The sequence below is a fragment of the Wolffia australiana genome, chromosome 1 (assembly GCF_029677425.1).
Source record: "Wolffia australiana isolate 7733 chromosome 1, ASM2967742v1".
In the NCBI taxonomy this organism is placed as follows: domain Eukaryota; kingdom Viridiplantae; phylum Streptophyta; class Magnoliopsida; order Alismatales; family Araceae; genus Wolffia; species Wolffia australiana.
Genome location: NC_135835.1, coordinates 374,321 through 387,219, shown reverse-complemented (window position 1 = coordinate 387,219; position 12,899 = coordinate 374,321).

Sequence of the window (12,899 nt, the reverse complement as noted above, 5' to 3'; positions counted from 1 at the left end):
GTAGAATAATAATTTACTTTTAAACTAGTAAAATCACAATTCAACCTTTAAATTATATTGACTTCACTTAGCGACACATGTTCATACATACTATATTTATCTAAATAATTTATGGTTATTAGTAAAATAATAGTGACACTGTATAATCATAATTTATTTCCTAAATTAGTACAACCATAATATAACCTTTCAATTAAATAGACTTCACTAAGCAACACATATTCATACATACTAAATTTATATAATATTTGAGATGCAACACATCAAATGTTCAAGTGAATTAAAGGATCTCAAATTTTGGTAGGGGGTCTCAGATTGTATATAAGTGGTTGATGATGTTCATGATAAGGCTGTCAATCAGATTATTGAAGACTAAAGTAGGAAAATTATGTCCAATATTAATTATTTATATTATGTCCATAATGCATTCCGCATTCATTAATTATTTAATATTATATAAACATTTAAATTTCATCTCCAAATAGATTTTAATTCTTTTGTTTTAAATATTTTTAAGGGTTTATGTGCATGGTGCAATTCCTTCAATGTTAGATTTAAAACATTTCATGATGTTTACTTTCCTCAGTTCACTTGTTTTTTTTAAGCCTTTCATGATACGTATGGATAGTTAATCCCCCTCTTTTGACTGATTGTATTTGTCAAGAAGAAGGTGGGTCAGGCACTGAGCTGGACAGCTATGGAAGTCAAGTTTCTATGTTTAGGCAGTAGGGTATATTCATAATTTGTAAAGGTTTAATATTCTTTCCTTTATTCTGGAGTTAAGAGATAGTCTAAAGATACACATATGAGGATTTCTTGGGGACCTTATGAATGAAAAAAATACCTAATATTATTCTCTTGAATTGAAAATAATTCTTTCTTCCATCATCTTCTTCCATGCTTTGTGGAGCTCAATCTCAGAAGGTATCAAGCTTCTCTCCTCTGCAGAGCCAAGGTAAATTCTTCTTGAATCTTTGTTTTCTGAAGAGCTGAGAAAAGGAGACGACAGAGGTATCCTTTTGATTTCTTGATATGATATATTTTTCGTTTTCATTTCACTTTTTAGGTGGTAGTGCTTATTCTTGTATGAATATTTTATAATCTGATTAATTGGTCTCATTATGGAATAATCTTTTATCCATGAAATAATTAATGAACCTTAACTGTTTAGTATTTTTCTAATATAATTTCAAATGTCGATGACAATGGCAGTAAATAATGTATGGAAGTAAACACAGAAATCCTCTCCATGATCTCTTGATAAAATTATATGTCCAAAAATAATTCATCAAAAACTATATTTATATCCTTGATTCCTACAATTTGATGTGAAATGTGAAATAAAAACAATCTTAAGTTGTAAGAGAAATTTACTAATGCAAGTTTCACCTTGGACATTTCCTTATATAGTACCTTCCCTTCCCGTTATGCAAACAACAAAGAGAAGATCCTCCAGATGTCTAAAAACAGTAATTGAGAAAAGGCAACATCTGACATATGAAGGATTGAGTAGATACATCTGCGTCATTTGTGCAACTTTACATGACTCGTTCGAGGAACCAAATGATAGCAGCCACAGCGCAGAGTCATGGAGCATTTATCATTTTTTATTTAAAAGGCCAAAATTTATTCACTTTCCTTCAAGTTAAAAAACCCATCTCAGACCAAACAAACCTCAGATAAGAGCCCTTTAAACCTTTCCGTTACCTTAAGTATTTATTTTTTATTTACTTATTTTCTCATATTATGTTTCCATATTTTAAGGTTTTTATTGGCCATATGATGCAGGATGGCTAGGACTGACGCAGATAAGATAGACCAAGGGTCAATTAAGGAGGGTTAAAACAGACCACAAATCAACATGATCGATTGTCGAACATTTAGATCAGGCAAAAATGTTGATGGTGCAGGCCCTTTCCTCGATTGAGGGTGGGAGGACTTTCTTACAACCACCGCGGTGGAAAAAAAGCTTCACATCCAATATCATGAACAGTCAATTACGAGGAGACGCAAACCTATTCTACTAAGTCTGACGGCGGTGGAAAAACATGAGAAAACACTAGAGGAAATAATTCAGAAAACCAAAGAGGGAAGAATGGATATTTAGCACCAGCGTAGTGTGATAGGGCGATGCGGAAAGTTTTTGACACGTCAATGGAGGGTGCGGGTGACGTGTGCTTCGACAGGGTGGACATGGATCCAATTGTAGGGGCGACGAGTGGTGACTGCGTAGGTGACCGCGTGGGCGGGTGGCCGTGAGGCCAGGTGGCCGTGCCCAACAGTCGCGAGGGTGGGCGGCTGCACGTGATGGCCACATGGGGGGACGGTTGCGCACAGCGAACAACGGCGGAGTGCTAAAGACGCGCCCGAAAGTGGTGGCATGTGAATGTGGAGGAAGCTTCACAATCAGAATAGAGCATAGGGAGGGCAGCTTTCTCTCAATGGCAGTGATGGCAGAAACAGACAACAACGGTAGAGAAGGAACTGAGGCAATTTTTAGAAGAAAATATAAATTCCAAAAAATACCAATGCTCCATTACAGAAATTGCCTATTTATAGGCCTTGGAGGAAAGAGAAAATTACTAAAGGTTTCAAAGAAATTCAAGAAATCAAATCTAATAGTAAACGAAATTTGGATCTCGGGTCTGAGGTTGACGATTCTGACATGTCGTGACACAAGTCATCTCCTCCTGTAGTGGTAATGTCGCGTCGGATGATGGAGTATCGTCGTGTGTGCCACCACCATACTATGCATAAAATATTTAATGAATACAGTGAAAAATGAACCAAATCAAATATAACCTAAATTTTATAAAAACGTTCCCAAATTTTTTTATACATTATTACTTTTTGTTGATATATTGTGACTCGTTTGTCCAAAATATTAATATAAATTTAATAAATGTGTTCTTGATAATAAAATGATATCTTTTAAATATTATTTATCAACATCACGTAGTAAGAAATGAATCCGAGAGATATTAAATGAGCTCTTCCAATGGGCTTCGTTGAGGGAAAAAATCATTGTTCATGCACCAAAACTTTGTCTTCATCTTACCTTTAATGGTTCATAAGGGATAGAAATATAAAAATATATCTGAAACATATTCAAATAAGTAACAATTAGCAGATAAGGAGACAACTAGAGTAATGAATACATTCATATCATGCATTTACACAATATTTATCTTTATTTTATGAATGTATGTTAGTGAGCTAATTCATATTATCATTTGTTTTTATGCGTATTATCATTATTTATACTTATATAATATATTTATACATACTTAGACATAAAGTACAGTTCATGAAATAAGGCCCACAATTTCTACAGAATTTTCCCAAACCAAATAAAAATTTAATTAATTTAGAAAATTTCCCAAAATTTTCTAAATTTTATTTCAAGAAAAAAATATTTTTATAATAAAAATATTTAAGGATTAATTTCTAATTATTCAAAGAATTATGGGATTATCAAATCCATGTATCAGGTTGCACAATGAGAAAGTCTAACATGCAGTGGGTTACTGTACTGCACAGAATGCTGGGGAAAGAAGATCAGGGGTCATGGGAGCATGCATTCTGGTCCAACAAGAGTATATCAAACATGCTGAAAAATTGGGCTTGAAGTTGCTAAATCAGCTGGTACAACTGAGCATGGTTAGCATGCACCTGGATTTAAGCAACTGGGGGTGCATGGTCTATGAAAAACAGACTACATCAACCATGATGTCTCAATAACATATGAGATCTATGTCGTCTGATGCTGATAAGCCAGTTTCCCATTCCAATCCTTTATTGAGTTGACTTTCTCAACTGAAATTGTAATTTTTGGGTGATGTTTTCTTGAAAGATGAGCCTGGTTTCAATCTTTATTCCTAACAAAATATCACCTTTTAATCTGGTTTTCCCTCATAATGTTTACCTATTTAAATAAGAAGTCGATGTACATATTCAGTACTATTTGTTTAAATAGGTTACCAAATTGTTTTTCGATTAAACAATTATATATGATTCATTCTTCATTTGCATGTGACCTATTTTTTAAAAATCATTTTTAAAAATTCTGGAGTGTATACTTGGGATTATAAATTTAAAATTCAGCAAATTATTTTACTTGTTTAAATTTTATTTTTTTTATTTTTTTATCCAATGGAAGAGTTTTATTTATTTTACTCTACTATTATTTTTTTAATAATGATTATTGGAACATCTATTGGAGTTAATTTTAGGAATTTATTTTGGAAATCCTCTACCTGAATAAAATAACTTAATATATATTTATACGTAATATCCCCCCTCTTCTTTTTGTTTACTCTCTGTAAAGTAATTTCAAAAATTACACGTAAAACAAATTCAAAAAATATTCCCCCTATTGGACTTGTATGTTTCATATATATTATTTCATCTTTTTGTAACATTCATATACTTTTATTTTTATTCCATTCATAAATATATATATATATCTACCTTCTTCATTTATATCATGAAATATTGTAATCTTCATATAGCTTCATATACCTTTATATATTTTTATTATATATACTTTTAATTATTCATTATATAAATATATTTGTATTATTCTTAGTTTTTATTTTATAATAGTAAATTTATAAAATAAGAATAAAACTCAAAAATAGGATTTTTAAATCAAATGACGTGCATTATACATAGAATATAAATGTTGTAAGATAGCTAAAGAAACATGCCGAACATGATTTATAGGCTTCGATGATAGCTTTAGGTAGCCAAGAAGAAACTGATTATGTCCCTAAGACTTGAAGAGATAACTAATGGAGATACAAAAAAACTAAGTAGGATTGGCTAGTGGAAGGTATATGATACGGTTTTTTCACTCAACATTCGATATAACTTCTACCCTTTGATTTTTCATGTCCATTCCTCATCCTAATCGGATGCCTAGCCATTGGAAGCTACAAGATCCATGGCTCATACCATTAGGAGGTGTACTTCATCTGCTGTAAGATCCTGATTTTTATACATATGCTTATAGGACTTAAAATAAATAAATAAGTGTTGTGTTCTAGATTTGTGATTGACATGAAACCTTGAAGCTTCATGCAACAAGGACTGAAATAGAAAGGTAATGAGACTTTAAATAATGATCCCCAACTCATCTTTGTACGGATCAGATACACAATTTCTCGATTCCTAATGAGAGACATGTTGAGCTATTCATGTGTCCAGCTTCTAAATGTATACATGCAACCCGTGGCAAGTCAAAGGTCCTACATCTTGATGATCCCTGTTATCAATTCATAGTCATTTTTATGATTTTTGGATTACATTGAGAAGGAAGGTGAGACAAGGGGGCAAGGGAGAAGAAAGATATACTCTTGAAAAAAATCCTGGGATTGGTAAATTATGCTTTGGACCATCTCCTATTTAAGATCGGTCAGACTAGACTAAACCAATATTGTCAGTCCATACTTTAGGTCCAGTTCAGGTTAATTCCTTAGACCAGACTGAAGACCAGAAAACAATTAGCGTACTATTATTTTTTTTGTAAAGTCATACTACATACACTTCCAACCTCTCTTGCTCTTGCTCTTGCTCCCTTGCTCTCTCTCTCTCTCTCCCTCTTGATCTAGCTCTTCCTCTCTCCTCTCTAGCTCTCTCACTCTCGCCCGTGCTCCCCTCTCTCGCATTCTCACTCTCGCTTTCTCACTTACTCGCTTGCTTTCTCTGCTTCTTTCATTCTCGCTATCTCTCTTTCTCTCTCTCTCTCTGCATCTTTCTCCTTGGTCTCTGGCTCTCTCCATGGCACTCTATCTCTCTACTTGACTATTTCTTCATGGTCACTCTCTCTGCCCTCCCTCTCTCCCCCTCTCTTGTTTTCTGTTGGTCTCGCTCTCTCTCCTTCTCTTGTTCTCTCTTGCCCTCCCTCTTTCCTTCTCTTGCTCTCTCTCTTATTCTCACTCTCTCTCTCTCGCTCTTTCTGTTTTTCTTTGTTGCTCTCTCTCTCTGGCTCGCTCTTTCTGTTTTTCTTTGTTGCTCTCTCTCTCTTGATCATTCCCTCCCTCCTCTCTAGCTCACTTGCTCTCTCCCTCCCTATCTCTCTCACTCATTCCCTCCCTCCTCTCTAGCTCACTTGCTCTCTCCCTCCCTCTCTTTCTCACTCATTCCCTCCCTCCTCTCTAGCTCACTTGCTCTCTCCCTCCCTGTCTCTCTCACTCATTCCCTCCCTCCTCTCTAGCTCGCTTGCTCTCTCCCTCCCTCTCTCTCTTTTATTCACTCATTTGTTCTCTCCCACCCTCAATATGTCTCTCTCTCTTTCCCTATTGCTTGCTTCCCCTGTCACTTTTCTCCCAACACTAACCTCTCTGTTTCACAATCCCTCTCTCATCTCTCTTTCCCTCTCCCTTCCAGTTTTCCCTTTCAATCTTTATTTCCCTCTTACCCTCTCCCTCAACCGACTTCTCTCAATTTCACTCTCACTCTCTTAATGTCTTTCTCTCCCTCTCACTATTTCCCTCCACCCTCCTATCTCTCTCTGTCTTCTTCTCACTCTGTCTGCCCTCCTAACTCAAGAGAATAAGAGCACAATATATGAATAATTCAACTAGGAGTGTTTAACTCATACCTTCAACAATAACACAAAGACCATATAGATACCAAGATGAGCTTTGCTGATCGAATTTCCATTCACCAAGAAACTAGAGATTCAAAGAAATCCACTGTAGATGATATAAGGTCCAAACTCATGATAAACAAGTCCAAGAAAACAAGAGAAAGGAACAAGGAATCCCGATGTCACTTTAAAAGCCTCTCCCTTCTAAGTGAGTCACATGCCCTTTAATTGGCCACCTGTCAAACAACCTCCATCTTCAGCCCATAAGGGGTATTATGATATGCTTGTAAGTAGTGCCAATATATTCTGCCTCTGTAGTTGAAAGAGCTATATACTTTGAAGCATGGACTGCCATGATACTGCTCCACTTCCAAATGTGATCGCATAGCTTGAAGTGGACTTCCTCGTGGTGGCCCACACGACCACACACCATCACCCGACGTGACACCACTACCACAGGAGACGTCCCGTGGCATGACATGTCACCAACACCAACTTTGGACCCTAGATCTGAGTGTCATTTAAATTAGATTTGAATTTTACAGTTATTTTAAAATTTCTCTTTCCTCCAATGCCTATACATAGGCCAACGCAATACTGAATTACTTGGTGATTTTTCTTTGTAATTGAACTTTTCTTCTAAAGAAAGTTGCCCTTATCTATTTTATGCCGCCACCATCGCCACTTGGCCCGGTTGCCACTATTGAGAGGAGGTCTTTTGCCCGCAGTTGTTGCCAGCGCGTTTCTCGCTCACTATTGCCGCCACCGCAAGTAGTGCTTGCCCTCGCGCCCACCGCACGCCGCACCTGTTTGTGTGGCTATTGCGCACTGCAGCCGTCCACATGGCCTCCACGCACGCCCCCCCCCCCATAGTGCCACCCATGTGCCTATCGTGCACCATCGCCGCTTTCCTCAAAAACATCACTACATGCTTCACAAATGTCAATCTGCAACTGTACGCTCCATCTATCGTTTAGGTTTCGCGGCGTTGCACTAAACCCCGCAAGGGGGCAACCCCCCCCTTGACCCCCCCCCAACTGAACGCGCAGTTGGATCCGTGGAACCCTGTCAAATCGCATGCCATTCGCTCCCGCTAATGATGAGTCGACAATTTTTAACATCGCCTCTTCACACTACTCTTGTGCCAAAGGTCCATTCTTCCCTCTAGTGAATGTCCAACCGATTGTTGGGTTATGTAGTTTGATTCATCCTTGAAAAATACATTCCATAGATGCGGAAGCGTGGTCGATTGATTCTCAATCGATCTATTAAACAAAATATTGTAGTACCGTTTGGTGAACACGTTCCACCCTTGACTTTGTCGTTCCAAGATCGTTCTGAAGCCGTTCACGCGTCCGGCCTCTAGAAGTATCCACGCGATCACTCGGAGCTTGGATCTCCACCTCTTCTTCTTCACTTCTTCTTGAGAACCTTGAAGATCTCCTCACCATGAAGACTCTCTTCCTTGGAAGTGTAGAAGAGAGTGGAGAGGGGAGGGGCTCTCAAATGAAACTTGCATGGGTGTCTAAAATGAGACCCCTTTCCCTCTTTATATTTCACTTAAGGTTTTTCTCAAGAACCCTCCAAAGAAAAATATATCCACCAATGCCCTTATGACCTTGTGCGTGTGACCCTCTAGGCCCATGTATCGTTCTAATTAATAACTTAAATGGCCCAATAACATTTATTGACCAACCTTATTAATTAACTATATCAACATATAGATTAATTAAATAAGGATCGATTTAATCCAATCGACAGGTTAAGTTTCCACCCCGTGGGGTGCCAAGCTACACCTCGTGCTCTAGCGGATACCGAGTAGTCTCGAACTCTCTCATGGAACCTTTACCGTCATCGGTTACCGTATATGTATAATCCATCATCCGCGCAAGACTCTCGAATGACTTAGAGCATGGTTTATCGTCAAACTCTAATCCGTCATTCGATTAGTACTGATGCGTAACGGGGATCATTGGAGAACGCCTTCTCCAATATCCTCACTACCCTGGCCAGGGATTTTCTTGCATCGTCTTCCTCGAGTCAATCTCCTCTTATACTGAGGGCGGATGATCCCATCTTGACCACTCAATCATCTCCGTAAGCTTCTTACTACATCCAATCTATAACTTATTTGAATCTCAATATCACAGTCAAAATGTAGTCGTCCGCTTACGAGATGTCCTTGGTGTCTCAAGTCAGTGGATCACTTATACAACCGTGACTTGAATCAACCTGATTGACGTTTAGGTATAATACCATTCAGGAATTCATACGGATCAATTCAGTGAACTCTTTCTCCAAAGAGCACCCACTATATGTCCTTAGTGTCTCCAAAGTAATAGCCACAGGATCCGCTATACTTATCGAATAAGTAGGATCCGCTAGTGCTATTCTATCTGAATAATTCGATGTCCGTCTCGACTATCCTCGAATAGGAATATTTAGAATACATGTTTAAAGACTAGTGATCATTGTATTATGATCTCATCATAATTCACTTTGTCATTGCACGTATTCGTGGACTTCATTATAAACATCACACGGAATAATAATGAATGCAAATAATTTATTCAATGAACTTAAATATACATGGTAGTGTGATTGGCTTGACAGCCACATAATATCCATCACTGATATCCGTCCGTCATCTGGTATCGGACAACCGATATCTGATATCCGGGAAAAAATGGGACGGTGTTGGGTATCGGATATCAGATATCGGTCGATATCCGTCTATAGGGGGTTAGACGGATCTCGATATCGGATATCGAAGGTGGAGGGACGAGGCGGATATCGGATGCTGGATACCGGTTTTCGATATCCAGATATTGGTTTTTGATATCAGGATATCGCAAACCGGTATCCGGATATTTTTTCTCAGGCCACCGCTATCCCATATGGGAAAATTCTAATTTCTTTGGGAGTTTATATTTGCCGCAGCAGTCTTACCTTTGAATCTTATTTTCGCCGCCCACAGATTCTACGTACTGAAAAATTAAGTGCGTCCTTTTCCTGTATTGTTGTTATATGACAAATTTCATAATTGAAAAATGCAACATTTATGTGGGCCTTAACTAATGTTAGACCGAAATTAATATAATGGAATCTTAAGAAACTAAATCTTCATAATAATGAGAGTAAAATTGCAAATTGTGGAATTGTTTTTTTAGACGTACAATTAACGTTTTAACAAAATTAATATATTGTAATTGTAAGAAAAAAAATTGCGTAATATAATTAATTAATTTAATAGATAATAGATATAGGTAGTAAGAGGAATAATAATTCTGCCGGTTTAGTAATAAGGGGACACCGGGACAGTGTAAGATATTAATGGAATGTGTTTTTTTATACTTAAAATTAAGGATAGAATGAAAGTAATACCACGTATTTTAAGAAAATAAAACTGCATAATGTAATTAATATTTTTAATAGATAATTGAAATGGTTAGTAAGATGAGTAATAAATCTGACGGTTTAATAATAAGGGGAGAGTGTAAGATATTAGTAAAATGGGTTATTTTAGACTGACAAATAATGTTTTAACGAAATTAATACACTGTATTTTTATGAAAATAAAATTTCAGAATATATTTAATACTTTTATTAGATAATAGAAGTAATTAGTAAGATGAGTAATAAATCTGATGGTTCAACAATAAGGGTAGAGTGAATAATACTAGTGGAATGGTTATTTTAGACTGACAACCAATGTTTTAACGAAATTAATACAATGTAATTTTAAGAAAATAAAATTACATAATATATGTTAACACCTTTAATAGATAAGTAAAACAGTTAGTAACAGGAATAATAAAACTAACGATTTAATAATAAGGGTAGAGTGTAAGATACTAGTGGAATGCTAATTTTAGACTTACAACTAATTTTTGAACGAATTTAATGTAACGTAATTTTAAGGAAATAAAATTACATAATATATTTAACACCTTTAATATATAAGTGAAACAGTTAGTAAGAGGAATAATAAAACTGACGATTTAATAATAAGGGGAGAGTGAAAGATACTAGTGGAATGGTTATTTTAGACTGACAACCAATGTTTAACAAATTTAATATAATGTATTTTTAAGAAAAACAAATTACATAATATATTTAACACCTTTAATATATAAGTGAAACAGTTAGTAAGAGGAATAATAAAACTGACGATTTAATAATAAGGGTAGAGTGTAAGATACTAGTGGAATGATTATTTTAGACTGAGAACTAATTTTTGAACGAATTTAATATAACGTAATTTTAAGGAAATAAAATTACATAATATATTTAACACCTTTAATATCTAAGTGAAACAGTTAGTAAGAGGAATAATAAAACTGACGATTTAATAATAAGGGTAGAGTGTAAGATACTAGTGGAATTTGTGATCTGAATCTTTATAATAATGTAAGCTATTAATTGAATTAAAAATACAAGAGAGGATGAAATGCATACTATGGCAAATGCATAGGAGAATAAAGGTGCATGATATGATATATATTTGCTATAGATACTAGAAACAGTTAGTGATAGGAGTAATAAATATGGCGGTTTAATAATAACGATAGAATGTAAGATATTAGTAGAAGGGTTATATTAGATTTACAGTTTACCATGATATGTATTTATGAAGATGGAGGACTAAGTATACTACTTGGCATGATATTTAATTATAGTGATTATTTTTTTGAGTGATAGTAAGATTATTTATTGGATATATAGAGGAATATAGTAATGACGGATATAAAGTGAATAGGTCTATTTATTTTTATATAAATTATTATATTTGATTTGTAATTTGAATCTTTTTTGTAATTTAGGGATGTTCAAAAGAATTTTTGGAAAATGTTTCAAAATTCTGTAAATAAAATTGTAAAGGTTTATACGCCGTTAATTCGACAGTTGTAGCAAAATTCACTAACTACATATACAGTGGCTCTGTCAAAAAACATGCACTTCCCGTAGAACTCTCCCCACGGCTCTGTCAGAGGTTTGTGCTTACTTGATCATCACCTGCGTAGCACAAGATAAGAAATAAGTAACGATGATTATGTAAAAATAGGAAAATGTAGTTCATTTAAGTGATGCGTACCTTGAGCACATGCGACCACACCATCCTGTCCGTCGGCACCATCCAAATCTAGCTCAACGTCATTGTGCCACCGTTTGTTGTCTGCACACAGCCAACAGTTCACAGTGATTAGTGTTTTGATGCTTATTGGCGATAAACGTGATCGCTTGTATGTGACAATAGCGTTGCCGACCGAGAACATGCGCTCGGCAGGAGCACTCATCGCACATACGGACAATAGGTCCCTCATAACGACTGCAAGTAAGGGGAAACGCTTCGCCCCCGTGCTGGCCCACCAAGATAGTGGAGTGAACACACCCTCATTAGGCAAAATCTCCGTATGGTATTGGTTGAATTCGTCCCACGTCGACCTTGTTGACGCAGGTGCCGATTGCACGTGCCGCATAGTGCTCTTAAGCCAAGAGTCAAACTCTTTACCTCTTGACTACCCCTCCTTAGGGCCCCTCTCGGTCCACGACTCGGCGAGTCACCTAGTAACAACGACCGTACGTATGCGATGGTTGCTTCTCGGACGCCAAGGCAGAGCATTGACCCTTTGTGGAATGGATCCATCAATGCCATGGCAGTGATTGCCTCATTCGCCCATAATATCTCAGCATACTGTGCAACCTTGTAATGCATCACTTTACACGCTTGCGCCATGTTTGAACAACCACCTTCATTCAACCATCGTACGGATGTGAAGAATGTGCAATCTTCGATTTGCTGGACCACTTCCTCCATGTGAACCTTTAGGCCGTCTATGAGGTACAAGACATCACATATCGCCGGCGTCACTGTCTTGCAAACATGATCAGTTGATACGGCGAAATGTCCAAGGATGTGACAGAACTCTTTCAACAACTCCCACTCGTCCTTCGACAACTTTGTCGATGTCGTCTTTCGGCCAAAAGCCGTCGAGACTTCGTCAATTACATCACGCTTCTTCACAACAGAGCGTACGTACTGCTCCATCGGGTTGGACAGTCTAAGACGACCATGTTGGAGTCCTCGACTTCGGGGTCGTCTTCACACGCCTTTGTATAATGTTCTCTTTGTTGCGTAGAGCTCCGAATACTGCGCACTAGTATATGCACCTTTGTAATTGCATCACCCAAACATGACGGTCGGCGTGGTCCCTCATTGTCATCAGATGCTGAGAATATATCGCAGAGTTCGTTGTCCTAGTCGTTGTCATAGTGGTCTGCTGTCCTTGTCACGTCACCTTCTTCA